This window comes from Colius striatus, chromosome 8, assembly GCF_028858725.1.
Source record: "Colius striatus isolate bColStr4 chromosome 8, bColStr4.1.hap1, whole genome shotgun sequence".
Classification (NCBI taxonomy): Eukaryota; Metazoa; Chordata; class Aves; order Coliiformes; family Coliidae; genus Colius; species Colius striatus.
The window spans coordinates 18,094,612-18,122,437 of record NC_084766.1 but is presented as its reverse complement, the minus strand read 5'-3'; the positions used below and the strand labels follow the sequence as shown (position 1 = coordinate 18,122,437).

The 27,826-nt window shown below is 41.3% G+C and overlaps 1 protein-coding gene across 10 annotated transcripts in view; it reads left to right on the top strand.

Moving 5' to 3' along the window:
• Positions 1–53: 53 nt before the first annotated feature.
• The window catches only part of SGMS1 (sphingomyelin synthase 1), a 96,264-nt gene continuing 68,491 nt past the window's right edge, over positions 54–27,826 (top strand). For 5 of the 10 annotated variants that reach the window (XM_062001005.1, XM_062001002.1, XM_062001011.1 and 2 more), the window contains exons 1-3: positions 54–224; positions 928–1,004; positions 25,507–25,611. The gene's annotated coding sequence lies outside the window, so the exon portion shown is untranslated. Of the gene's footprint in view, positions 225–362; positions 1,005–14,394; positions 14,616–25,506; positions 25,612–27,826 lie in introns of those variants that run through there. The other 5 variants (XM_062001004.1, XM_062001007.1, XM_062001009.1 and 2 more) reach the window with 5 other exon arrangements.

Sequence of the window (27,826 nt, the reverse complement as noted above, 5' to 3'; positions counted from 1 at the left end):
AGTCACGTGACGCGCGCTGCCTCCCGCCCCGCTCGCCGCCGTCGTAAGGGACACGGGGCCGCCGCCGTTGCTCAGGGGATCAGCTGGCCTGGCGGCCGCGCAGACTGACCCGCCCCGCCCTGTTCTGTTCTGTCCTGTCCTGCCCCGCCCCGAGCGCTGTGGGGCGCCGCGCCGCACGGTGAGCAGTGAGCCGCTCCACCGCCGCCTCGCCGCGGGGCCGGCTGGTGAGACCGGGCGCAGGCCTGGGGGTGGTGGCGGCGGGACGGGGTGGTGGGTGACAGCGGGGACGTGGTCGCCGCCGCTAGAGGCGGGGCCGTCTACGGTGGGGCTGGGCCGCGGCTCAAGGTCCTGGCCCCTCGGTCTCGCGGCGGCCCCAGTATCCCGGGGGGTCCGCGGGGGCTGTCCGGGCCCCTTCAGTGCCACCTCAGAAGCGCTCAGGTCCCCTCCGCTCGGGGAGGCTGGGGGAATTCCGGTCTACTCTGCCCCAGGGGACCGGGGATGCTGCAATCCCCTCAGTCCTGGAAAGCTCTTCAGCTCTCAGCTCTTCAGCTTGAAGGGCTGCAGTCCTCTCAGCCGCGGGACCAAGGAGGGGCTCAGGTCCCCTCAGACCTGCTGTCTGGTCGAGTCTGTTTCTCAGGCCTGCACTATGTGTTTGTGGGGCATCTTGTCACCTCTGCACCAGAGGACCTGGAGAGCATGGGGAGCCCAGGTGGGAACTCAGGGTGTGAGACCAGGCCCTTAATCGTGGTTGTCTGGTCCCCTCAGCTCGCTGGAGTGTGAAGACAAGGCTGCTTCCCACTCCAAATTTAGTCTGAGGCATCCACTGTGAGTGGGGAGGGGATCTGTCCTGCCTTGATGACTTAAAGGCTGTAGTGGTGGCATTAGGGCCATGCTTCTTCTCTGGGTCTGAGATTGGTTTGTTGACAGTGGTCTGATGGTCTTGGAGATGAAGAGGCTGGAAGGCAGGACCAGGGGGTGAAAAGGAAAGGCCTCACCGTCATCAGGTAGGTGTGCTCCCTGTTTGCTTGTGAAACAGCATGCTGTTTGATGGGCTGCACTTGGATTTTTTTGGGTGTGTAATGTATGTAGCTGTCTTTTTAATGTATTCCTGCTGAAGGCCCTGTTTTGATCAAGGCTTCTAATTTATTCTGTCTTGTGTGAAAACCTCATTAAAGAAGGCCTTGGGGCCTTCAGGCACTGTAAATGTTGAGGCAATAATGGAAAGAGAGAAAAGAGTATTACTTGTAAAAAAAGAGAGCTCTGCTGTATTGACATGGTGCTGGTGAAGCTTGCTGATGCAGGCAGCTTCTTGTAGCAGGGCTGGAAACGGGATGTCAGTGAACATTCTCATGTCACTTTGGCCGATATCAGTGTTGGTGCCTTGTGGTGTGATGGCAGGTTTTGTCATGATTCCTTCAGACTCTGATCTGCCACTTCAGGTCTACATGGATGAAATTGATTTGGATTTTCCTGCCTTTTAATGAACCAGTATAAAATACAGATGTGATGCCTTACAGTTGCTATTGATGGAGGCTCTGCTTTTGGTCGTGGTGAGCTTGACTATGTTTATTTGTTTGGGAAGTGGATGTTGCATTGGAATAACCCGCACTTCTGTTTTATTTCATGTAGTATTTTGGTGGGCATTGGAATTGCTTCAGTTTTGTGAAGTTTTTTAGAGTTTGGAGAGAGAATAAAATGAGCAGTGATTGGTGACAGCAAAAGATTAAGGCTGCCTTTACAATAAAGATAATAAAACCCCTTTAAATCCAGAGAGGTTGCCTTGATTTTCATTACATATGGAGCAGAATTAAATTTAGTTCAGATGCCTTCAAAAGGTGTTTGTGATCTGTGCAGCAAACTATGATTCCCAAATCATTTATCACACTTTAGTCTTTCACCTGTCAACCTGGTGTCAACCTGTTGACAAACTGTCTCCACAGGATTAATTAGCTTTTAATGACAACTTGTGATACTTGTACATATAATACATCAAAGTACCTGGATTTTCTGGACTTTGAGGTATTAATAAATGCAATTTGACTAATCAGAGTTAACAATATCTTTAAAAGGCAGTGCCTCATTAATAACATCTTTTGTATACCTGTTGTCAATGTGTATTGTTGCTTCCCTCAACTCTCATCAAACTTGAATAGGTGTTACTTTTAATTCAATAATTGAATTCTCTTGAACTGAATGTGTGAAGGAAGAACATATGCACCGTAGATGATGGCAACTTAAAAATACTTCCTGTCTTCTGGTCATTGCCACTCTGTGTTGTTCAGTGTTGGTTAATTGGTGCACTAAATATGGATGGCCTGGGACTTAGTTTAATAGCAATTTCAGTCTAGCCATAAGGAATGGTTGCTGAATTAAAGGCTTTTTAATTGGGGCAACAGGACATACTGTTAAAAAAAAAAAATACTCAGACAAAAATAATTCCAGAATGTCAGGAAGAGCCTGTTTGGAGTCTAGCACCATCAGAAACAAAACCAGGAGACCTGCACATGGCCATGAAGGCTAGTTTTGTTGAATGTGACATGGGATCCTTCTCTCACAGTGTGGTTCACAGAAAGGATAGTTGTGCAGGAAGGGTTTTTAAGACTTCACAGTAAGGTAGATCCAAACAATTCTTCGCTGAAATGGAGCAAAGCACCTGCATGCTATTTCAGTTGTAATTGAAGTGCAACAAGTCAAAACCAACTGTATCTGGAAAAAATGCTCTGAAGTTAGAGATGAGCTTACAATGATCTCAAAAACCTGTATTTTGAGAGGCTGGTTTTAGAATCTAATGGTCGTGCACTGAGTTTCTGTGTGCAGTTAGTATGTCTGAAGGATTTTGGTGTCATTGAAGGCTCTTTGCACCCAGGACACCAGTAAGGAGGTAAGGGCAGGCAGCCCCCCAAAGGCTGCTCTTCTGTATGGCTCCAGCACTTGCACATTGGAAACTCTGGCTTTTAATAGAGCTTCAATTCTTAAAGGCTGTGGCATCATTGACGTTAAGTTTCCTCCCCCACAAAAAAAAAAAGTCTGGGAGAAATGCAGAAGACCAAAGCAAGCATGAAACCTACTGTCTTTTTGTGATGCTTTCATCCCAAATATATTTTATACTTTTGAAAAATCTAGTTAGCAGAAGCACTGTTTGTTGCAGGTTACTTGGGCTTGTTTCTTTTTTTGATGATCAAGAAGAGCATTCATCCTAATATGCTACTAAATGTAGCTGGTTTCCCTGTGCTGTGTGTAGATTGTTAATGTTAGTGCATGTTTAAACATCTTTAAAATGTTGCTCTGTATTTTTGGTCTTGTAAGATGTCCTAATGTAGTTGGTACAGGGTAGGGGAAATCCTTGAAAGTACACCCGAGCTTTGTTCTGATAGCCCTGGACCAAGAGCTGTTGGGAGAAAGTCTAATTTAGGAGACATTATGACATGTCTCAACTGCATTTTAGAAGCTGCATTTCTTTATTGGTGTTGTTGGCCTTTACAGTCCACTCTTATAAATGAGAGGAGCAAGACGTGGAGCAGAACGTGTCTTGGTGATGTTTCCTTCATCAGCTTGTGCAGTGCTGCTCTGGTATCCAATTGCACATCCCTATTCAAAGAAAAAACACTAAAAAAATCTTGCTTCTTTGCTAACCATAGTGCTAATTGTGCTCGTTTGCTTAGATTTAAACAAACAAAAAATCTTCCTCTGCTTCACCATGACTCTAAAGCTTTTTTCTCTCTCAGACTTCCCAACTTGGTCTGCCTGGTTTTGCCTGATTGTCTCCCTGATTTTGAAGCTCCTTGGGAGGCAGCTTTATGTATTTAAATGGAGTTAGAGTGGAGCATACTGCAACTTGGAAAAAATGGAACCCCTGAAGTTCTCAAATTCAAGAAGCATAGCTGTCTGAGAACAGTCAGCTTTTTTACTGAGCTGGGTGAGATGCGGCTGTGCAGTAGCAGGCAGGGAAGCAGAGTTTCTCAGGTATGCTTACTGGGTTGGCTTTTTGTGGTTGGGGGTGCAGGGTCATATCCTTATGAGCTGTCTGGGACAAGGTTTGGAAAACATAGTGCTCCTGCGAGCATCAGCTGCTGGGGCTCTGGGGAATGGTGATGATTGGGGCCACATTGCCTAGGCATTTGTCAGAAAAGAAGGTAGGAGGAAATAGAAATAAAACTGGCAGCAGAGGTTGTAATTCCTGTCTTAAGGTAAGGCTATTTCAGTTCTTAGGTATATTGCCCCCAAACCCCATCAGTCTGTAAACAAATCTTGCTGAATAGAGCAGCTGTTTTCCTTCTTTGCTCTTGTATTATGAGCAGCCCTAGCTATGTAGTGTGTCTGGAGAGGAGAGTTTTTACAGCCTTGGTTTAAGAAGGACTTTTAATAGCTGTCATGTCTTCCTGTCCAGTGCAGTCTACACCTTTAATTTCCTGCACTAAAAAAGTTCACATTTTGGAGTGTCTTACAATTTTCCTTGCTGGTCCATTACTGTATTAGCTTAGCCTCATGTGTGTTGAATGCCACTAAATGTCACTTGCAAATTTAATGTTTGAAGTGCTGAGATTTGTGCTAATTGAATTTAAAGCCTTATACTTTAATTTGTTAAAATATCAGATTCAGACAATTCAAATGCTTTAATGGCAAGCATATAAGCATTTGCAAATTATCTCTTGTAAGTGAATCTAATGGTACTTTTGTATAGATGCAAGGAGGGACCCTGAGCAGACAGCTTTCCATAGGTCTTTACTATCTCTTTTTTTTTTTTTTTTTTAATTACAACGTGGTGACATCTGGCAAAATCCAGTATGAAAGTCTTCATGCCTGACATCTGTTCAGGGTCATTGTTGACGTTAACTTAATTGCTTCTATAAAAGTGGGGCAGAATAGAGAGCCTTTCTCCCAGTTCAAATTACATGTCTCTGTTTAGGCTGTTGGGCTTTTAAACTCTCTTGTGCTTTCCTCAGTTGTCTGTGGGTCTGACTTGTAGGGTTTTTATGCATGAAATAACGTCTTTTGTACTTGAAGGTATGTATCTGTAGTTTTGGGGTTTTGTGGGGTTTTTTTTGAGTTGGTTTGTTGTTTGTTTGGGTTTCTTTTTTTAATAGGACAGTCTGTTAAAAAAAACTCTGGCATTTAATGCTTTTTTTTTAATTGTTCAGCAAAATACCTAAGCACAAAATAGACACAGAAAGAAGCTCTCACCACCTACAGGAGACCCTACTGCTGTGCATTTTGCAATGTAGAGTGCTAAAAATAGTATACTTGATCGGTGTTTTCCTAGTATAAATCTGTGCCTCCCTAGATAGCATATTTCTTTTTAAAAAAGTTTGTCTTGAAACACTATCATTAAATCTCCTAATACCATGCTTTGATCTTCTGTCATTGAGCTGGCATTTCATATGGGCTTTGGCATGAGCTCTTCTGCTACTTTCAAGTAAAGATTTACAAGATACTGAAAAGTTTGACTCTGCAGTCGAGCACTGTGCCAAGCTATAAAAGCCCTATTTGTACACAGAGTTATTATTATTATTTCACAGTAATGAGCAATTATCCACAAATTAACAAAGCCACTTGTCAGATACTGTCTTTTTGTTCACATGCAATTTCCTATTTCGGTTTTTCTCCCTTTATGTAAATGTAAATAGACAGTTTATCAAAGGACATTTTAAAAGCAAAAACAAGTCCCAATCACATTTATCAGAAGTAGACTATTTGCATTCTGATACTTTATTCAGAATTTCTTTGAGAGTGCTTGCAAGAAAACAAGTATCTCTGCTGAGAGAGATCCATATAGCCACCTGTCTTGTCTCCAAGCATCTATAATATTTTTGAGAGGGAATGCCCGGTGTTCAACAAATGTAAGTGCCTATGAGAATAGTTGTAGAGATGACAATCATCAGCAAATTTACATTACCTCCTGCTCAGAGCAAGAGTAACCTTAAAAGTGTGTCAAGTTTTTCATGGTCCAGCTGGATTTTTAAAATCTCCAAGGAAGGAGATCTGTTCCTGTAAGAACCTAATGTGGGCTTTGGGGAGAAGAGTACTCACCTTGTGTGTAGAGACAATCAGTCCTGTAGGCTTTATTTGATGTTTCTCAGTGCCAAGGTGAGATGGCAGTGGAGGAGGGGGAAGAACCTAAGATACAGATGATATTTAAGATGCAGTTGCACTAGATATATGCCATAGAAAAGGCTGTTAGCTGTTTTCTTCTCTGTGCCTGTCCAGCTGAGCTGATGTCCACTTAAAGATCTTAACTTCTGAAGGACACTGCTTAACTCACAGCTTGACATGGCACAACTAAATTGACTGACGTCATTTTATAACTGCCAGCAGGGAATTTTCCTCAGCCATTTTATTGAGTGACTGCCAATGTTTAAAATCATTTTATGATTCTTCCCATTAGGTTTCTTCTTTGCCAATATTAGTAAACACAAGTCCATAAAGTACTTCAGAGGTTAAAAGTAGATTGTTTGTAATCCCTCTCAGCCTGGTAATAGTGCTCTAATACTGTTCATTTTAGCTGGATATGAGCAAATATTTAAAAAATTGTCCATTCTACAAAATGTTTGTCATCTTTGAAGATTGCCTTGTATTTTACTTGTTAATGATCCGTGAATCTTGTTTCCATGTTCAGGACTACCTTTTTGTTTTCATGGTTGTAGCCTGAAGGCAGACTGTCTACTAGAAATTGTAGGGAATTGCTTTAAGAGCTTCTACTGTAATAGCTGTGCCTTGAAATTTACCCTGCAAGATGTGATTCCATGCTACCAAATGAATTACTTATGTTTATTTGCAGATCAGATAATAACCTAGTCAATGTTTGGCCCTTCCGCTATAAGCTTTGCAAAAATTGGAGGCAAAGCATTGTCCCTATCTCATTATGCTTTTCAGCTCATGTGTTATGGTGACCTTTGCATCAGTGCAAAGATATCCTGACATGATTGAGAACAGCATTGTACATGTATTTTTGTAATGTGGGGCTGTGGGCACATTGAAGCTCCAACTTTTTCAAGGTGAAGGTTCTCAAGTCTGGTCTCACAGGATTCCTTGTAATGATAGCAAAAAAAAAAGCACCAAAACCATTTGATAATTATGAAAATTCAGACAATATTGGAGTTCACCTGATTTCAAGAGAAAAATGACTCTTTAGTTTGTCTATACTGCTTAATAAATAGAATTAACAAACTATATCTGAACACTAATGTGCAAATAGGTTTGGAAAGGCAGTTTTCACACTGTGAGAAGGATTCATTTTTCTTGTGACCTGCATTGAGGTGGTCTTTATATCTTCGATAGGTAAGATGCTCCTGCTTGTAATTGTCTTGTGTTTCTAGATGTGTTTTTTGCATAGTTGGACCTTACAGGGTGAAGTGATTTCAAAATAACTCGATATACAAATGTACAATCCCATAAATACACTTTCCCCTTGTGAACATCAGAAGAGGTAACTGTGCTTCAGTCTTGGTTCCTTAGCCATGGTTGGGGCACACAGTTCAGTCCCGTCTCTTGTGTAAGTTCCTGCATAAATGTTATCATTATGACTTTGACTAATTACATGGTATTTATTGTGCATGAAATGCTAATAAGGATGTCGTGCTGCTTTTGAAGGGATCCCAGCTGACTTATTACTAATTTTCATTAGGGAGCAATGACAGTCTTTCTGATGTGTTCAGCATGTGGACTAACTCCAGATGTTCAATGGAGATGGAGAGCTTAAATTTCCCAGCATGAGTGAGGCTGGTTTTCATTGGTGCATTACTCTGAGCTGGTGGTTGCTGTGGCAGGTGGCTGTGGCTGTGGCAGGCAGAGTCTTCCCACCTGTGGACCCAGGTGAAGAGTGAATGACTCAGATCTGAGAGGTCTGATCCCTATCAGTGAATTACAGTGTTTAGATTGACAGGCTGTAGATTCAATTCCCAGAGAAGCTGAAGGTTCAGATACATCTCTTCAAAGTTAGTTTTCTGGTCTTAATTCTTTTGTGGTTGTCATGGCGCTGATTCTCCCCTCTCTCTCATCTCCCCAGTTCACAGTGTTAAAGGGTGTCCCTGGAGGTTTTTGAGTACATTGTGGTTTACCTGGCAGAGTAAGACCTTATCAAGAGGGAAATAGTATCACAGTGAATGTTAGTGTATGCAATTGTGCCTGTTTTCTGCCTTTGCTAGTGCTGTAGTAACTGACTTTTTTCTTCCATATCTGTCATGCAAAATACTGATGACACTGCTGGAGTGGACTAACTTCTGCAGTAACTGTCAGCTATGTCAGCAAACTTAGTGACTGATGTGGTGTTGATTTTTATATATTTTGTTTTTTTTAAAAACATATCATGAGAGGCAATCTGGAGCCTGTCATAGACTAAACTGAAATGGTTCTTGCATTTGTAAGACAACTGAAGCAGTTGTTGGCAGTGAATAGCCAGCACAGTGGCTCGATGACTTCAGGAAATGCTGAGACTTGCTTGTTTCCCAGTGCTCTCCTGAATTAGGATAGCTGGGATAGAGTCCAATACAGCCTTAAGTGCTTGTGGGATGTATTTTAATGTAAGTTTAGATGGACCTGCCTTAGTGGGGGGGTTGGACTAGATAATCTCTTCCAACCCCTCCCATTCTGTGATTCTGTAACTTGTGTATAATAGGCTATGCTACCATCGTGTAGTGCAACTTGTTGCTGTTGGGAAGAAGTGCTCAAATACCGCTGAGTCTCATTGCTTGGGCTTGGTGGGTTTTGGAGTGCTGAATCAATGCTTTAGTACAAGGACTGTGAGATATTTTACCTCTTGAGATGAAAGTCTTTCTGCCCATCACAGTCCTATCACTTGTTGCCCCAGCAAATGCCCAGGGATTTTTCTGGGTGTGTGCACTGGAGATGATGAGGGGCTGTCCAGGCACCATGTTCTTCCACCAGCAGAAGAATCTTAAGTGAACAGAGATGCGCTGAATGGGAAATCCCTGGGAAAGGAAAGGGAGGGGAGGAAGTGGAGGAACAATGTTGGAGGGCACAGGCAGGATGCCACTGGGGTATTTGTGGTGCTTGATATTAGTAAGATACAAGTAAGATACTGATGCTGTTGCATTGTTGCTGCAGCAGCCTTGACTCCTTGACTAGTCCATCCTCTCTCAGCACTTACAAAGCCAGTTTTCAGTATTCTAGGTAAAGTTTCTCCGTGTGAATGTATGCTTGCCTTCATGTGTATCCCAGACACAAAGAAGTATGAAATTGAAAGTATAATTTAGGGTGAGACCTTGCAGGCACAAGGAGTTTGGATGTGCAGCCATGTATAGTTCTTGCATCCTTTTGTCCTTGCTCTTAAGAGTCTAAGGATGTAGTCTCTCATTAATAGGCACTAAAAGAGGCAATGCAAACTTCAGCTAGAAGGAAAGAAAAGTCTGATTGTTTCCACAGACTCTGCAAAGTGAAATGTCAGAAGTATTTGAAGAGCTGAACATGCTGATCTTTCTGTATTTATAAGCTTTATAAATGGAGGGAGAATTAAAATAAATAGAGGAATGGTCTCTGTATTGATTTCTCTGGAGGCAGTATTATCCTCTTCTGGAATTTGAGGATTTGTTTTCTTTCAAAGGATTGCTTTAAACCACTTCCTTTTTTTGTACAACAGAGGTGAATTACTCTGTGGTCGCTTATATGGAGTGACTTGCTGTATGCTTAATAGTGACTCTCATATTTATTTGTGCTTCCTTTTTTTTTTAAAAAAAAATCTCAAGTCAGCCCTGTTGAAGACAGATTGTGTTGTACAGGGCATGTTACATAGTCTTGAACAAAGTACCTTTTTTTGAATTGATATTTTTATTGCTATGGTTGACTTTCGCAGGGTGAGGGCAGCACTGTTCCTTCAGTGGCTTAGACAAATCTTAATTCTGCAGGGAGGAGAATGAGGAGAGTATCTGGAGATATTCTTAGTTTCTTACAAAGCTGCATACTTAACTTATTCCTGAAGTGTAGGTGTCGATATGCAGTATATGTACAGTAAAGTGACATGTTTTTAAGCATAGCATTTAATAGAAGTATTCTCAGCATGGCTTTGCAAATATTCCCACATTAAACCTACCAGTTGTGGTGGTACTTCTTACAATGAATGGAATTTTGTACAAGGCTCAGAAATACAGCTAAAATAATCCATTGAGCAGTCCTTCTGCCCTTCCTATGCTGGTCTTGTCACCATTCCTCCATGTGTTCCACCTCATGTCCATTCCCACCTTCTCAAGGCATTGTCATCTCCTGTGAGATCTCTGCTGCCTTCACTTTTCCCCTGGGCTTGTAGACCTTCCTGAGAGTTGACTGTCACCCCAAGGGTACAAGGAAGGAAGCAGACGCCATATCTCTGTAGCTACTTGTCATTAGAAAGAGCAGGGCCAGCCATAGGATGAGAGCGAGCCAGGGCTGAGTCATGGAGAGGCATGTGCTGCTGTGGAAGGAGAGTGCCTTGGTGCCTGCTCCCAAAGGATGAGTCTCAGCCCCACCTGGAGCAGGGAGTGTGGGTGCCATTATGTCCTGCCTCGCTTCCAGGCTGCTGTATTTGGGTCTTTGGATTAGGTGAGGGGAAGGGAAGTTGTGGGTTTGTTTTTTTTTTTTTTTGCTAGATCAGTCACTGGGTTTGTGTGCAGTGTTTATATACTCAAAATGTATGAGTATTGTTTGGCAAGTGTTATCAAACTTGGATTCTCTTTTCATGCTCACATGCAGTGAATTTCCTAGAAGTTTCAGGGAGGGGATGAAAATGTTGTAGATTGTAACAATTGGTGACACCTACAACCAATCAAGTGTAAATGAAGTTTGAATATGCTAAAGCAGGAAACAAAGCCTGGCTTGGCAAGGTCAGCATCAGAAATTTAGGGTCTGTGTTGATTCTTTTTTTCTTTTGTATTGTAGTTTATAAAAAATGCTGCCTTTTTCCCTAATGAAACTGCTTTTGCAACTTGTGTCACTCCATCCTTAATCCTATACAGGATTATATATAGCTGTGGCTATATTTGATGAGAGCAGGAACTGCTCATGCTTTTAGGACTTTACATACCCCTTTTGCAGCTGCAGTTGAACAATTGAGCCTGTTACAGTAAACTCTTTTGCTGTGCTATCCCGGTGGTTTCTCATTCTTCCTTTGTCCAGTCAGACTGTTCAGCAAACATCCCTCCAAGTGCAAGGTTATGGAGGACACAGAGTGCCTTGTCACAGCTACTCTCCCTGTCTTTAACATCCCAAAAACAGTGTGCAGACCTGCAAGGAAGAGGAGAGAGGATCATCATCCTGTTGTTGGAAGTGTGCACTTTTGGGTTTTCACCAAGCTGTCTGTGATAAGCCAAAGTAAAATGAACAAGTGAAGGCATCCCAATTATGCTCCACCCAGGTTATATGCATCACTTTGTCATGCTCTGCAAGAGATCGACCTGCACATCCAGAAGTGTAACCAGAATCACTGTTTATGGTTTCAAAGGAGATCTGCTTTTCCCAGCAAATGTATCCCTGAGGCTGGAGTCAGGGAGAAGCATCCTGGGAGGGCAGGGGAGGGAGAGCTGGCTGTACAAGACTGCCTCTCCTTCCTCAAAGAGGATAGTCCCATTGCAGTAATTAAGGGAAATTATCAGTTGCTTGAGCCCTAAGATTTTGCAGATGGCTTTCAGAGGAGTGGAACAGATTCCTTGAGGTATGTCTAGTTTTGGGGCCTGTGGTTGTAGGGGGATAGTGGATCCAAAACCCATGCTTTGACAGATCCAAGGTCAAGTGGCTTTTCAAATCTGCAAGATAAAGGTTTCTTTTGATGGCAAATGGAATATGTTCTACTACTGGTATTTCTAAGGACCTGGATGCTGCTGGCACAGAATTTTCTTGCTTACATTGGGAACTGAAATTGGGCAACTCTGAAACCAAATCCTCTAAAGTAATATTAAGGGGGTCAATGTCATTTTGGGTGGCCCAACAGAAATGGGCAGCAACAGCCATTTTCAAATGCATTTAATGCCCTGGTTTTGATGTTTTGATGCTCTTTTTGGTTAGTGTTACTCCTTTTGAATAAGGCATTGTGGGGTCTTCTTTGTATATGGAAGAAGATCCTTTCTACCAACTGTCTCCTTGCTCTCAAGCACAAGATTTCTCTGCAGTCCCAGCAGCACTTTTCCCTTTTGAGGAAGATAGAGCTCAAGTTTCCTCCCTGTTTTCCTCCCCCCCCCCCCCCCCAAGAAAACATATTGTTTTGTTCAGGTCATTCTTGCAATTACATTACTGGAGCTCAGTTTTTCCTGCCAATTTATTGGTTTTGCACCTTTCATAAATTATTTTATTAACTGCTAAAACTGGAAGAGATTGTCTGGTGTTTGTAAAGCTAGTGGAAAACTTGAGAAGTAGATGGATTCTAGGAAATAGCCTCTTAAAAAGCAAAGTAGCGCCAAAGCCAGTAATGTTTTCCTTATTGACAAAGTTGTTTGGAAGAGATTGTTATTCCCTCACATCTGAGCAGATGCAGCTTTCAGACTCCTGGCTATTGTTATTTTTAACAAGAGCAGACCACAGCAGGGAATTCCCCCCTCTCTTTCCAGTCCAATACTTTGGTTTCTTCAGGGAACTTGCATGTCTTTCAAAAGCCACAGTTTGGTAACTGGATGTGGTTTCAAAGTTTATCACAGAAACTCTCAGGAGAAAGGAGCGCAGCTCTTGCTGAAATATGCAGTAAAACTCTTCAAAATGAAGTGTAAAATCACTGACACTGGAAATGGTGAAAATGAGGAGAAGATGGATGAGGACTAACAGATGAGACACCAAGGCGAGCAAGTTGCTCATGCAGGTCAAAACTAGGCCAGGCATGCTTTTGGCTTTGAGGTTTGAGGCTTTAAAAACAGTGTTGGTGATAGCGAGACTGTGACATGGCAGTTCTCCATTCAGAGGAGCCAGCTGTGCCTTCCCAGCCCTGGGTGTTTATGTAGCGGAACCACTGCCAGGTCTCCTCTTGCATGTCTCCTCTTTGGAAACAGTCAAATCAGAATCATTATTTATTTAAACTTGAAGTATGTATTTGTTAGTTGCATTGGTGGCAATTCTGAGTATCGAACTGTTACTTCTAGGAAAGACAGCTTGCTGGCGAATAGCTGAGGCTACACAGGAACCATGAAATGTGTCTCACAGTTGATTTTGTAGGTTTGTTTGTCCTAAAGGCTTTTGTTCTGCCTGGAAGGCAAAAGCTTAGCAGATGGAGCACTCTCAAAAGCAGACTCTGAAAATGTATCTTTTTGATAAGGAATTTCTAAATGAAGCTTTGGAGGTAACTGTCTCTTCCTCTTTATTTAACTGAATAGGAGGGGTGTTGCAGCAATGCACAAATGCTTTTCAGTGCCCAGAAGAAACAAGATTAGAAAGCAATTACTGTAGCCTGGCAGGTCAGTGGTCCAGAAAATTTCTTTTCCAAGTTGATGACTGTTGTGATGAATGTGAGTGATGATCATTTAAAGATGTAGAAAAAGCTAGGAAATGTACATACAAAGACACATACAGGCAACATAGCGCAACCAGCAAAGTTGACTTGAAGCTTATCTTTCGTTTGCTGACTACTTCCTTATATGCTGCTTCTGCCCATGTGATCACCCAGGGCTCAATTGATTAACCTGCAGCACCTGTTTCTGATAATTGGAAGAGGCTTGCCAGCTGCATTAACTTGTCCCTACCATCTTTATTCAAACTGAGGAAGTATCTGGCTGATTCAAGTCATATTTGTATCCACAGATGGCATTTAGGTGGAGAGAGTACAATACTTCCAAGTATGTGGAACAGATTTCTTCTGCAAACTACAGGAACCTTTGAAAGTTGGAATAACTTTTGTGGTTACAAATTTCAAATGTGTTCTGTTGGGTTTTCGGTTTGGATTTTTGGTGTGTGGAGTTCGTTGGTTTCTTTTTTTTCTCTGTCTTAGGGCTCAGCTGTACTTTGTTGCAGGTGAATTTGAGTTCCTCTATGGACACATTGTGCTGTTCTCTAACACAGATAACCCCTCAACTTCCCCCTGCTCCCAGCAAGTCATCTGCCATGTATTCACGTGTGTGTAAAACTCACTTAAAAAGCACTCTGAGATTTAGATATTGTTTGCAGCAGACTGATTGATTTTTAACAAAGTAATTGTTGCCTATTGGCCACTCTTATACACTGCTTTGTAGACTAATTAAAGCATCCCTGTCATTCTCTCAGATTCCGTCTTGTAACTTTGCAGTGAGTTAGTCCCATGTAAATCAAGCTGGAATATGTTCCCTCGGTACATATATGTGCAGGTCTCTTCTGGCCACTGCAGCAAAACAATAAATGAATCTCGTATCAAGGGACTCAGGTCAGTGTTGAAGGAGCAAAAAGTTTCTGCTGAATTTGTTGTGTTTGACAGGTGACAGCAAAGCCTTGCTGGCAGTTTGAGGTCTGTGGCTTTCTGAGCACGACATGTTGTCAAGAAGGCTGCTGCTGAGCTATTACTTTCTACAACCATGAGGGAATAAACCACTCCAGCATGCTAATAAGCAGAGCCTCTACTTGCTTGGTCTCCGAAGACTCAAGAAGCAGGGATGACTTGGGAAACTTAGGAGCAGACCACCTCAGCCACATCATGGAGCTCCTCTGCAGACCCAGCTGAGGAATTTAATACTCTCAGAGAGCAAGTATGTATTGAATTACTGTGCCAATACCTGTATCATGCTGCTTTGGAGAAGAGATCTGCCTTCCAGATTCCTCCTACTTCCTGTTGATAAATACAATTAGCAAAAAGGAATATGTAAGACAATTTCAGAGTAATAGCAGATATACCGTGTCATTTCAGCTCCACTTAACCTGTGACTTGAAATTGATATGAGAGATTTGAGATGTTCTTCATAAGTTTAAGAAAGAAAAAGCCTTGCTGTGAAAGAGGACAGGAACTTCAGCAAAGCATTGGGCTGTCAAAGGCTCTGCTTGTACTTCTGGATGTGCATCCTTTCATGTGCATCCCTTGTCTGAGGTGAAAATTAATTCTTTGTCAAAAGAAGTTGTTTCTTTGGGAAAAGATGTGCTTGATATTAGAGAATTTTCTTCTTTTTCCTTAGCTTTGCTTTTCTCCCTTATGTAGAACTTGCTGTTCAAGTCTCACCTTACAGTTTTGTTGCTTTGGTCTGTTGTACATTTGCAGTAACATGAGAAGAAGATTCTGTAACTGTAGGGAAGCATTGTGCATAAGCATGGAGCAGACCACTGCAGGATGATCACTTTGTCCATGTGTCTAAACGTTCTGTGAGCACAAAACAGAGATCTGCTCTGCATTCATGCTTCTGTACCTTTCTGACCTCTGGATTCTCCCTGGAGCTAAGTTTTGTTACTCCTTTTTGCTCATGTAACTTGTAGTTATAAAAGAGCTTCACTAACTTTTAAATTCTCAGAGCAGAGATTTCCTTTCTGAACCACTGCTCAGGAGTCACCTGCACGATATCCCCTTTGTCTTCCTCTTCCACAGCTGACCCCAGCTTATTCAGTTGTATTGTTTATCTATTAAGCAAGAGGCAAAAAATCAGTATCTGATCTAGTGTTCCATGATGATGCCAGGCTTGTAACTGCAGAGAAACCAAGTATGAAGGTGACATCAGTTTAACAGTATAAATCTTGACACCATGTCTCCAGAAATGCTGAATGTGACTTGAAGGTGTAGCTAATGTAACTAAATGTGAAATGGAAATCTCATTCTTGGTGTTTCCAAGTCTCTGTTCTACTGTTGTGCCTATGCCTGTCCTCTCTTTCCATCTACATCAGTTGTTATAACCTAAAAATAAAATATGTTGTGCAGAGGAATGGGAAACAAGACAGCATGACAATTTTCAGCTTTCGTTACCATCACACCGGTGTTTGCACTGCACTGAGAGGCTTTCTTCTGATCAGTAAAATCCATCTAGGTCACAGCAGTGCAGACCACACGTGGTGTGGCTGAGACTGAGCTTATGCTCATCTGCTTGCCGCTCTATAATTAATTCAGACCTCAAATGAAAAAGAAAAGGGAAGGGATTTAAGAAGGCGAAGGTTGTTATAATTGCTTTGAGGAGAGCATAACCCTTGTAAATCTCTGAAAGTGAAGGGGATAGATTTATTTTCTGTGCTGCCATCTTCTGCAGTGACCTGAAAAAGTCTCTTGGTGAGGTGATGATGAACTCCTACGCCACTAATTTAACCCTTTGACAGGGCACAGGCAGTGGTTGGTTGGTCTGTCTGTGGTAAACTGATGACTTAATTGACCTAACAGGGCTAGCTGTTGTTTTACAAGTGTTCGGAGAAGAATTTGAGTGGACAGCCTGGCTGAAGGTTGCCTTTATATTCCAGCATTTTGACTACTTTAGTACTAGTCAACATGTGAATTTAACAGTGCAAAGCAACTTCAGGGCTTGCTCCTTGCACTGACTAACAAAGACTAAAATATCTCTGGCTTTTAGTTTGACACACTTGACATTTACTACAGCACAGGTGCTGTTTGCATGGCTATGTACATATGTTTTGGAATCAGGATTTCTCTAACAACAAGTTTGTAAAGCATGTGTCTTGGGATAAGGAAAAAGAAAAATCTCATATTTAAAGATTTCAGGGCTCTTGAGAAACTTGGAAGTGCAGTGTGATCCCTTGGGTGTATGTGTAGCCTACCTGCTTGCCCATCCTGGGCTTTCGCAGGAGCAGTAAAGTGTTGGATTTTGTTTGATTTTTTTTTTTTTCCCTTAAACTGAGACCTGAAAGTCTTTTGTGACTTGCTGCTTTTTTCCGTTGTACCTCAGGAAGTACTGCAGATGGTTTTGTATGTTGCATTTAAGCAAACTGGGTAATTTTGGCATTCAGTATGCCTGGTGTTAAGTACTATTCTCCCTGGTGTGAGAACAAAAATTGGAAAATGAATTCTCTTTGGTTTTGTTGTCATGTGGTGGTTGTGATATGCTCTTGTGTCTTGACTTCACTGCTAACAAATAATGCATCTGCAGATCTACCTAAGGAGACAGTACAGAAAATGCACTAAACAATAACTAGTACAGAAGCAATATTGTGGGGCTGTAGGTAACTGTCCCCTGCCCCCTCTTCTGCTCCCCACTCTAGGTAAGCTGGCCTTAGCAAGAGGGCACAGCAAATCTGGTTTAGCCTTTGCAGCTTCACTAAAACAGGGATCAGGAGTCAAATGTGTTAAAGGCATGTCTCCAGACCGTCTTTAAATGAGAAGAGCTTCGAGTTGGAAAAGGAGATGCTTCTTTAGTTCTTTTGAACAATAATGCTCTTAATACTGCTGTCTTCCAGTTCTGTACCCCTGCGATAATTGAATTATGCTGAATTGTGATTGTTGTTTGAAAATCTTCCATGTCAACTGTTGTGGAACTGTTGTGGCTTTGTCTCTGGTGACTGATGTGGTTAATTCCTCTTAAAAAAGGTGGTTAATCCTGTCCTTAGTAACAGCCTAACTAATATACTTCAACAGAGTTTAATTTTTAAGGTGGATATGACTATTGTAAGGCTTCAGTGTAGTAGATGGCTTGATGGATGGCTGAATTTCACTGTTGCAAGTTCAATTGCATACCAGACTGCAGGCAAAGTCCCTTCACTTCTAGAGTGGTTTTTCCAGAGCCCACATGCTGGGGAATATCATATAAGTTTCGGTTTATGCTGCGCACAGTCAAGTTTTTCCTACTGATGATACAATGATCTGCTCGAACAAAGTGAGGAAGAATGAAATGGCACCCTTGCTTTGTCCTCTGTTTGGTCTCAACTTTGCTGTAGCAGCCTTTTTAAGCATATTACTAAAGGCATTGCACTTTGCTTTTTTGTTTGTAGTTTTGTTTTAGCAAAATAGCTTTCTATGACTGCAAAACCTCAACGAAGAAAGTTTCTGGCAATATCTGTAGGAGTTGCAATTCTTTACTGGGCAAATGCTGAAATCTATGTCTTGCTTTCATGTTTGTCGGAGTTAAAATATGTTTGGATAAACAAAGAATTTTCACATAATAAAAACTGCTTACAGGCAGCCTTTACCCTTGGAGTGGAAAGCAGCCATTGTGAACATTGCGGTGTGAACAAGGAACCCTAACATTGTTGAAGACCAGGAGTAGGATGTAGAGGGGCAATGAATTTTATTTAAATGTTAATTTTGATCAACAGATCACACTCCAAGCCATTTATTGTATGAGAACTTACTGGCATCCATAAGCAGATGAATTTTTATTTATGAAACAAGTTGTAGTAGTTTTTCTCTCCCAAATTGCCCCTGAATATTGCTGTGTAGTAAGTAGGAGCAACTAAAAATGTATTTGAAGAGTATTGGCTTAACACCAGCACAATCAGGTTCCCCTGTAGAAAAAAAGTAAGAGCACAAATGATGTCAGAAATGCAGCGGTAAGTGGATCTGGTAGGGACAATTTGTGCTGACACTAGCACATGTGCATTCTTTTGCTGTTAGCCAGCAGATTATCATTTGTTATTCAGGCAATGTAATGCTTAGCTCTTTCATCTGTTGGAGTAGTTGCTGCTCTCTTGTGCTGCAGGCTGTTTAAATTGGAAAGGAAATATGAAGTGTGTTGTTGACATTTATTGAATGTTGCTAGCAGTGCTAGAGGCCAAAGCGATCAACTTTTTGGGACATTGAAATACTTTTACTTTGCCAGAGATGATGCCTCATGAAAGAATGCAAAAATAAGTTCTTCTGACATTTTTAGTGCTTGAAAAATCTTAGTATGAGTCTATTTCTGTATAACTTTTCTTGTGAGGAAAGGCACATTTCTGGTATTTGTTACTTTACAGTAAAGGTTTTCTGACATCTCCCATGTCTTATTACAGAGGGGAAGGGTATTCTCAACTGTGGATTATAGTCTGGCTTCGGTTTCTGAGATAGAGCTGAGGGAGGAAACCTGACAGCTTGTGACAGTTTATAAGTCAGGTAATAGTATAAACATACCTGCTTGAACCTGTAAGTAGCCTGAAAACCAGAAACAAGGATTTCTTCTCACTTCATCTGTGTGGGAGAAGGGTTGTGGCAGTAACTGGAATCCCAAGGCGTGGGCAATGGCATGTAGACTCTCTTGCACAGCACAGGACATCTCAGGCTCCTTGCCAGATAACATTATAGACACAAAGAGTTTAAATGAGATCTAGTGTGGTGGCAGGGCAGAGGGAAGCTAAGCGATTATTTGGATGAGAGATTCTCTGAGGTAGGCTCAGGAAACTCATGGAGCTGAAAATAGTCAAAGCCTCAGACAGAGCCTTGTCTGACACAGAGCTCACTATTTAGCTACTCGTACAGGTTGATTCAACTGACATAGCAAAACAGCTTTGAAATGTGTTTATTTGTTGTTGTTGCATGGGGATATAATGAAAATAAAAGCCTTGAAGCTTAGGGTGACTGAATTTGAGCGTAATTTGGGAGGCAAATGCCAAACTTTTAGTTGCGTGATGGCAGCACTGAAGGGAATCTCTGCAAAAGTAGCTGCTGATCTTGAGTATACTGGCTTCAGCCCAGCAGTGCTGTGAAAACGATAGATACCTTCTATTTTGCTATCTTGCAGCCTTTCTTCGATTAAGTTTTCCTGGGCAGTAAGTTGAGCTGAAAAAGAGGTTAAAATGGTATAGCTGCCCAAGCATTGCATACATGGCAGTGTTTGCTGTTCTGATACCAGCATAATAGTCTTGCAAATCTTCTATTTAGAAGAGACTCACGTACAAAGTATTGAATGATATTTTAAGAACTTAAAAAGGCTTACAGAAGCCTCATTTATAAATTTCAGTGGTGATAACAGTACATTTTTATGTACTCAAAGGATCTTTAACTGCTATAGAAATACAGGGAAAGCTCCTTGGGTGCATTTTGAGTGTATTTGCTAAATGAGCAGAGAACGTGTTTTAGGTTTTTTGTTTTGTTTTTCCACTTCAGTGGAGGTCTTGGTGTGCTTCCTGGAGCAGGTTGCTTTTAGCTTACTTGCAAAGCTTGAGCAATTAAAACTTGTTAGAAGGTCTCTCCAGCTGTCTGCTAGGTATCCTCTGTTCAGGAGAACTGCTGGCATGCACTGGTGCTTCTGGAGTTTGGTGCACTCCACACACCTGTGGTGGTTTAGCCTGATGTCCACTAAGTCATAAAATCACTCCCCCTTCCAAACTGGACAGGAGAGAGATACAACAAATGGCTTGTGAGTTGAGATAAGGATGGAGAGATCACTTGGCAGTTAGTGTCATGGGCAAAACACTCAACTTAGGGAGAAAAAGAGCAGGGATAAGAGAATAAGAGCAGAGAGATGAGAAATAAAACTGTCTATAGTGCAGCAGGCAGCACTATATTAAAAAAGATGTCATAATAATATGCCTCAAGATGATTAGCAAAGTTGAGGCTTTCAAGAAAGTCCTTCTAATATGATACATATGTATTTGCATGTATGCACTAAGTGAACTGATTGTGGGAGCTGTATGTATGGAAGCTTTTTTCCATTGATACAGAAAATAGTATTTGTCTAAATAATCAGAATCTGGGTTTTTATAACAAGGGGAAATTATCTAGATAGGTCTGACTGGTGATATCCTGAAAGTGACCTAACTATGAGTAAGTTGCAGTGTGTTTCAGTTTATTAATGTTTTTGAAGCTAGTAATAATTTGCTTTTTAGAATTAACTAATGTTAGCTTTTTATTTTTTAAGTATTTTCAGGTCAATCTAGGAAATTTTGAGCATCTCACTCTGTCAGTATGTACCAAATCACTTCTCAGTGTCCTGGCATTCTTTCTAGTGTAAAGATTTCCAAGTGTCTCTGAGGCAATTGGCACCCTAAGTGCTAAGGAAACTCATAGCAGCATTGGGGGCCAAATTTGTGGAGAGGAGTTATGTCCTGTAAGGTGTTTTTTTGAAGACTGAACAGCAACAAAGTAGAGAGGAGGTCTGAGAAGGGGAATTACTATTTTGGAAACAAGGAAAGAGACAGTCTACTGTTAATGGGATTGCTATTTGTTGGGTTGTCGTGTTAGATATACTATGACATGTCCTAAAATTAAATCCAAGCAATAGGCAAAGGTGGCTTTGGATGTGGTTGTTTCTTACTGGAAACAGATTCTCCCTTTGTTATATGTCTTCTCTGCCACCATTACTTATTAAAAGACCTAGCTAGCAACAGGACAAGGAGTAATGGGATGAAGCTGGAACACAAAAAGTTCCACTTAAACGTAAGAAAAAGCTATTTTACTGTGAGGGTGACAGAGCAGTGGAAAAGGCTGCCCAGAGGAGTTGTGGACTCTCCTTCCTTGGAGGTCTTCAAGACCTGCCTGAACATGTGATCTAGGTGAACCTGCTTCTGCAGGGAGGTTGGACTACATGATCTCCAAAGGTCCCTTCCAACCTCTACCATTCTATGATTCTATGACCTCAGAAGTTTGTCAGCTGGTGCTCACACAGTCTTTTTTTCTCACAGACCTGTAAAAATTATACTTCACCTTATTTACAGTATAAAATGAAAATCAAGACTTGGTGGTGTGTTAACTGGCTTTGTACAGCCCAGTGTAGAAAGTACACAGATGTCTTGAATGTGAGACAGAGCACAGTTGTGTACTTCTGTGCTGTAAGTGCAAATTTGAATGGTGAAGAATTAATGTTTGCTGCAAATAGTGTCTTTTGTCACTGAAGTCTTTTGAGCTTCTTCCCCTCAGTTTTGTTCTCAGTCTGCCTATTCAGGTCACTGAGACAATTGGAAGAACTAATTAAATGTAATCCAATGAATAAATCTTTCTAATTCACAGGACAAAAGTTGTGCAAGGGCTTTGGGACACTAGTAGTGAGTTTGCAGTGTAACTTTTTTGCTACCATCTTGCCAGGCAAGAAACGTGAAGGGGATGTTTCTGGGCTGCCTCCCTCAGTGTTTCACCAAGCACTGATTAAAAATTCAGTGTGTAAAAGGGGAGAATTATCTCTAAATCTGCCTGGAATGGAAATGAGAGCTAAAAATATTCCACTTTTTTACAAGTTAAGGCGAAAGTGGAAAATGGAAGTGACCCTAAGATATAATAGCAAGAGCTGGGAGGAGGGAGGGAGTAATATTTAGATAATGGTTCCCATTGTTTTCTTATATACTCTTTCCTTGGGAGTGGGCTATGATAAGATTAGCTGTAGGATTTTATTGTCTCTGAAGGAATTATGCAGTGTCGAAACAACTGTAGATTAGGAGCAATGTACAAAATAGTTCATCAGTTGGCATGCCTTTGGAGATATCTTCTGTGTAAAAACTGCATCACAAATTTTTATGGCTTCCTATGTTCAAAGAATTAACTGAGGGGAGAATTAAAATGACATTTTAGACATCAACTAAACATTCTCTCAAAATCCGTTATGTTGTCGCTAAATCAATTAATTTACCGTTTTAACTCCACAGTGTACTAGGGTGGTGAACTTCTTGAAGTGATACGTTTGAGGTGAATTTTTTTTCGGTGTATTTTAAGGAGTACTTTAGTGGATCTGGCAAACAAGGAGCAAATGTGCCAGTGAAATGTGGAAGTATGCCTGGCTTCCTGTGATAGGGCGTCAAATGAAAACTTTGTCGGAATCACTTAAGTGTCTTTTCAAAGTTGCAGTTAGTAACCAGTTAATCCAGCCTTTGCAGACATCCTTGCTGTTTGTGTTGAATAAGACAAACAACTGCCTACTCTTGCATCCTTTGCAATGGTGCTGCTTGAGTATATTTGTTGAGAAGAAAAGGTGGAAGAGGAGAATCCTCAACTCCAAAGCTTAGTGCCTGCTTTCTAGACACAAATGATCTACAGCAGGAGACATTTCTACCTCTGTGAAGTCTTGAAAAATGGCCCTCGGTACTTTTCTAAATCATGTGGATGATTGATTCACTTGTAATTGTGTGAGTAGTAAGGATGGTAGCATACACCTGAAAAGCATTTGAAAATTAATAACATAAATTATGTGCTCTTTCTGGAAATCCTGCAGGTTTCCACAAGCTGTAATCTATTTAAATGCATTAGAGGTGCAACTTCAGCTCTAAGCCTGTCCTAAGCTTGAGGCTGTGCTGGTTACAGTTTACTAGAATTGTAAAATGGTGCCTATATTCTGAAAAAACTAGTGATGCTCCAGAGTGTGTTTGGGTGCTATTGACAATGACTGGTATCTCTTGGCCATCTTGTCATATGGAGAACAAGACTGGCAAGTAACTTCAGACATTAATCTTCATAGCATCACAGCCCTTCAAATTGCTTCTCAGCTGGTGCTGCTGCATTTAAGAAATGTTAAAGCAAGTGGTGTTTCAGACAGAGCTGAACGTTGTCATGTTATGTGCTAAAATAGAAGTGGGCTTCTCTCATGCTGTTGTGGCTTGCTATTGCTTAGCAACTTTCAAAACTGAACTACTTCTGTAAAGATATTAACATATGGTAGGAGGAAACTGGGCCCTGGACATGGCAGCCTGTATCCCAGCAGAGGAGAAACTGTTGCTGTGCAAACAGGAGAATCTTCTTCTAGGGGAACGAGCAGAGAATGGAGGAGTTTGGTATACAGGCTAATTGATTTAGGTAAGATTGACCTTTTATTTTCTGAAAAGTATTTAATGAATGTTAAAGTTTTCAAAAAAACCACAACGATGTACTGTGTGCACCACAGGAAAGATAGGAATGAGCTGTGATAAAATCTTACCATACGATTCTGCTATCGGTGTAACTTTGGTAATAAACAAAGCTATCTGTTGATGTGAATTTCTTCTACTTTCTTCTCTCTGGCTCAGAAATAATTCTGATACGTGTCAGAAAACGTGTCCTCACAGGGTCTGTATGGCTTTATACTGGAGAGTAAGAGGCTACAGCCAGTATTGAACATCTTGGGAGTGCTTGTGGTGCTCAGCAGCAGATGCTGATTCAGGGGTTGCTCATCATTGAAAAGGTGTGTTTATGTTTGAGTGCTCCATCATCTCTTGGATCTCTTGGATAGGGGAACTGTCCTTCCTAGAAGAGTGGGTGTGCAGGGTTTGGAGCATTCCCTCCAGATGCAGGGAGGGTAAGTCAGATTGGCTTTCTCACAGTTTGCATTGATGCAGTTCTTGGCAGATGGATGGCTTTTTGGGCTTTATAAAACTTGGCAGATGAGTGAGTGCCTACGAGCAGAGAGTATGATATGTTTGGGAGGGTGGCTGTTCTTACGAGATAAGAGTGCAGTTACTTATGGAAACAGGGCCTTTCTCCTTACTGAAGACATTCTGGTGGGTGTTCATGAGATGAAAAGTTTTTGTTACATTTTATAAACATCAACTTGTATTACTACAGTCCTATAGCAAACAGGGAAGGATAGCAAGGCTTTTACCGAGCAACTGTGCTGCTGGCAATGTGCCATGGCTCTATACCACTAGACAAAAGCCATTGGTCTTCCAGCTTGTTGCAGAGAGGAGTCTACTGGCTGCTGGGTGCTCGGGTAGAGTGTTGAAGTGGGGGAATGTGCCTGATGGATCAGTCTTGAAGATGAGACAAGAAGGCAGTATAAAATCCAAAAGTGAATTTCCAAGTAATTCTAAACAGGCTAAAAAGGAGTCCAAGAAAACAGGATTGCCATGCCACAGGTGGCTTGGTTCCTAGAAGTTGGATATTTGGATTTGTTTCTGCTTGAACAAGCAGGATTTGTGGTCCACTTCTCCCTCCTGTCATCACCACCCTAAGTATTTGGAGATGTATGAATCACAGTTTTCTAACTGGGATGAATGGAGCAGGGAGACCATCTGTTTTTTTCTTATCTGAAAGTTTAGTTGAAATAGCCCTGCAGAGCTCTATATGAGAAGGAGCTGGCTCTCTTTGGAATCTCTCCACTGGTTTTGTCTCCCTAGAAAGCTGGAGGAGTTGGACAAAGAGTGCATTTGCTTCCCAGCCACAGGGCTGAGTGTTTTGTCTGCTGCTGCCAGCTTTGATGTTTGGCTCTGCAAAGGTTAGATGACAGGGATGGAATGAAGCCTGTTATCTGAGAGCTGCCACTTGAGCATTTTGTTCACATGCATTTTGACTTTTATGTTTAGTTCTGTTTACATGCAAGTTCTTTCTCTCTCTTGTGAATGATCTTGGTTGACTTGAAGACTAGCAGGTAAGGCTTTCAGCCTTCCTTCTTCACTCCCCCTGCATCTGTTTTGTCAGCAAAACCTGTTATCATTTGTGATGATTGGTTCAGAGCCTGGATGACTAGAGGGAGAATAAATGTATGTCCAAGACACACTCTCAAAGGATGGCTGGTACATGTGGGAAAAAGCAGATCAGCTGTGCATGGGATGCCACAAGGTGAATGAAGCAGAACTCCAGCCCTCCTTCAGATCCAACGAAAGCTGCTTACAGGCCTTATTTGGACATGGGGATCCTCTCTCTCTGTGTCCTTTTGGAAATACAATTTTTGAAATATGCCTGTCCATATTAGCAGAGTTTTTTCTGTATATCCAAGCTGTTGATAGACTCTGAGGTCATCTTCATGTTGTAATAACTCCTAGTATTTTAATAGAAAGCTTGCTGTTAGCTTTGCTTCTTAATATGCAATTATTTTAATTTGTTGTGGTTTGATTTTTTTTTTTTTTTAATAGTGACTCTTAAAATTACATGAGAAGAAGTCAGCAGCAGGTCTTCTGAGCTGTGACTCACCTATTCATAGTGAGCTCCTAACCCGATGGATAGAAAAGCAATTTGAGGTAAGAAACAAATTTTGCCTTTTCAAACTCATGTGTTTTGAAGTGGTGTGTTTTTTCAATGTTTTGTTTACTATAAACTGATATTAAATGTGACCTAAATTTGTGTAAGTTCATATTTTGGACTTCCACAAGCAGATATCCATTTTGCTTTGGATTAATCAGTTTTGGCATGTGTGCCAATGGCACTATTCAGTGCTGGCAGCAGGCAACAGTCCTCCCTTGTGTATTTGTGTCGTCTGACTTGCAGCTGTATGGCACTCTTCCTTTTGGCACCTGCGCTGGCTGGTTTCTTTAGGTGAGGCTTTCATTGAAAGGAATGGCTTAGCAGAGAGTATGATAATTCCCTCCATTATCTGTTAGCTTGGACATTGCTTGTGCCAGCCTGGCACTCTTCATTCTGGGGGAAAAAAAAAACCCAAACAGTCTAACCCTGATACAAAATTATGTATTTTTTTAAATATTTTCCTTTCTGGTTGTTGAAACTGGAATGATATATTGGGTAGATAATCAGATTGGCATCTGGAATACCTGATTTCTGTTCCCAGTTCTGGCTTTGACATAGGTGAGTGACCTGCAAAGAGAAAACAACTGGAGCTTATGCCCTTTCTGGCTGCTTGTACTTATTTTTTGTGTTCTGATAATCCTTTGAAGTGTGTGAGGATTTGCTGATTTTGTTGGGTTTGATCTGTGCTGGAAAGCTCCATGACTGATTGAAGAGCTAGAGGGGAAGGTGTAAGAATCAGAAAATAAAAGTGGAGCTGTTGGGCATGGAAGTTTTGAGAAAGAGTATGTTTTTAAAACTGTTGCTTGTCTGTAACCTGAGTGACTAGTACGTTGAATGAACTGAGTCTTTTGTGCTTTCTGTTCTTGATTGGGAAAGCTGCTGCCATTTTCTGAGAGTCTTCTTAAATATCAGTGAGACTGGATGAATTCTGAGACTGTGGTGAGGGACAGAGCAGAAAAGCAGCTTTTAGCTGTGATTCTTCCTCATGCAGTTATAATTCTTCCTGTGGGTGCTTCGAGCAAATTTGGTTTGGGGAGCCCATGTCGGTTGCTCGTGCCCCTGTCCTGCAGATGTCACAGTACTGTACACCTCTGAAGCTCCAGTGTTGTACAATTAAGACGGTGCACAGTGCTTCCACAGATACTGTAAGAAATACCATTAGTGATCATAATGAGAAAAATGCTGTGACTAAACGTCACTGCTGCTGAAATGGAGGGAACAGATTTTTTTTGTATCACATGTAAGGTGAATTGTTATGAGCAGGTTTTAAATTTACATTTGTAGCTTTCTGAAAGCTGGTATCTATGTGATAGTTGTTCTGGACAAGCAGTAATATCTAGACTTGTTTTCATCAATCATGATGAAAAACTCCTACTTTTCCCACCCTCTCTCAACTGTATAAATATTAAGAGTGGAAGACGCTTCTACCAGACAACAGAAGCTCATGTCACTATATTGATTGAGATTGTTTCCTCCGAGTCCAATGATTAATGTAATAATCTATTACTTAAAATTTCATGCAGATTTAATAGGGGGTGAAAATCAACAGGTACAGTGCAAGAGGTGCAAGGCTACTTTGTTTTATGCTAAATGAAAAAGATTCAAATGAAAGGCTGTTGGGTGTGTGGTATACCATATAATTTATGTGTAAATTTTACTTGCAGATACCTTGATGTCCGGTACCTCTGTATTTATTCTGTGTATTTGTCTGAGTATATGGCAGTGTACATTCCAAACTCATGGGGTCACAAAGCACCTGGATAATTGGTTACTGAAGTCTAGGGGTCTCATATAGTGGAATATCAAGATACTACTGTCTCTTCAACAGCTTATTTAATGGTCTTTTTGGTATGAGTACTGTTTTTTTTACACAAAGGAAAAACATCTCTTTCCTCTGTTGTTAGTTTTGCAGAGCTTGAGCCTTAAAATAATCTGGGAAGCCTTTTGTTATATAAATATACCCGTCTTCCAGCTTGGCAGTGTATGTGCTTCATATAGGTGCTTACTGAATTGTCTTTTAAACTTCAGTGGCTTTGAAGTAGAAACCTGATGTTACTTTTATGTAGCACCTAATGGTTCTGACTATGGCAGCTCTTGGGAATGGGTAAACAAAGCAACACACTTATTGCTGTGCACCAGTTGCTGGTAATGAGGGTGTCACAGTGCCTATTCAAAGCAGACAGTGCAGTGTAAAGCAGTTTTATGCTTGGA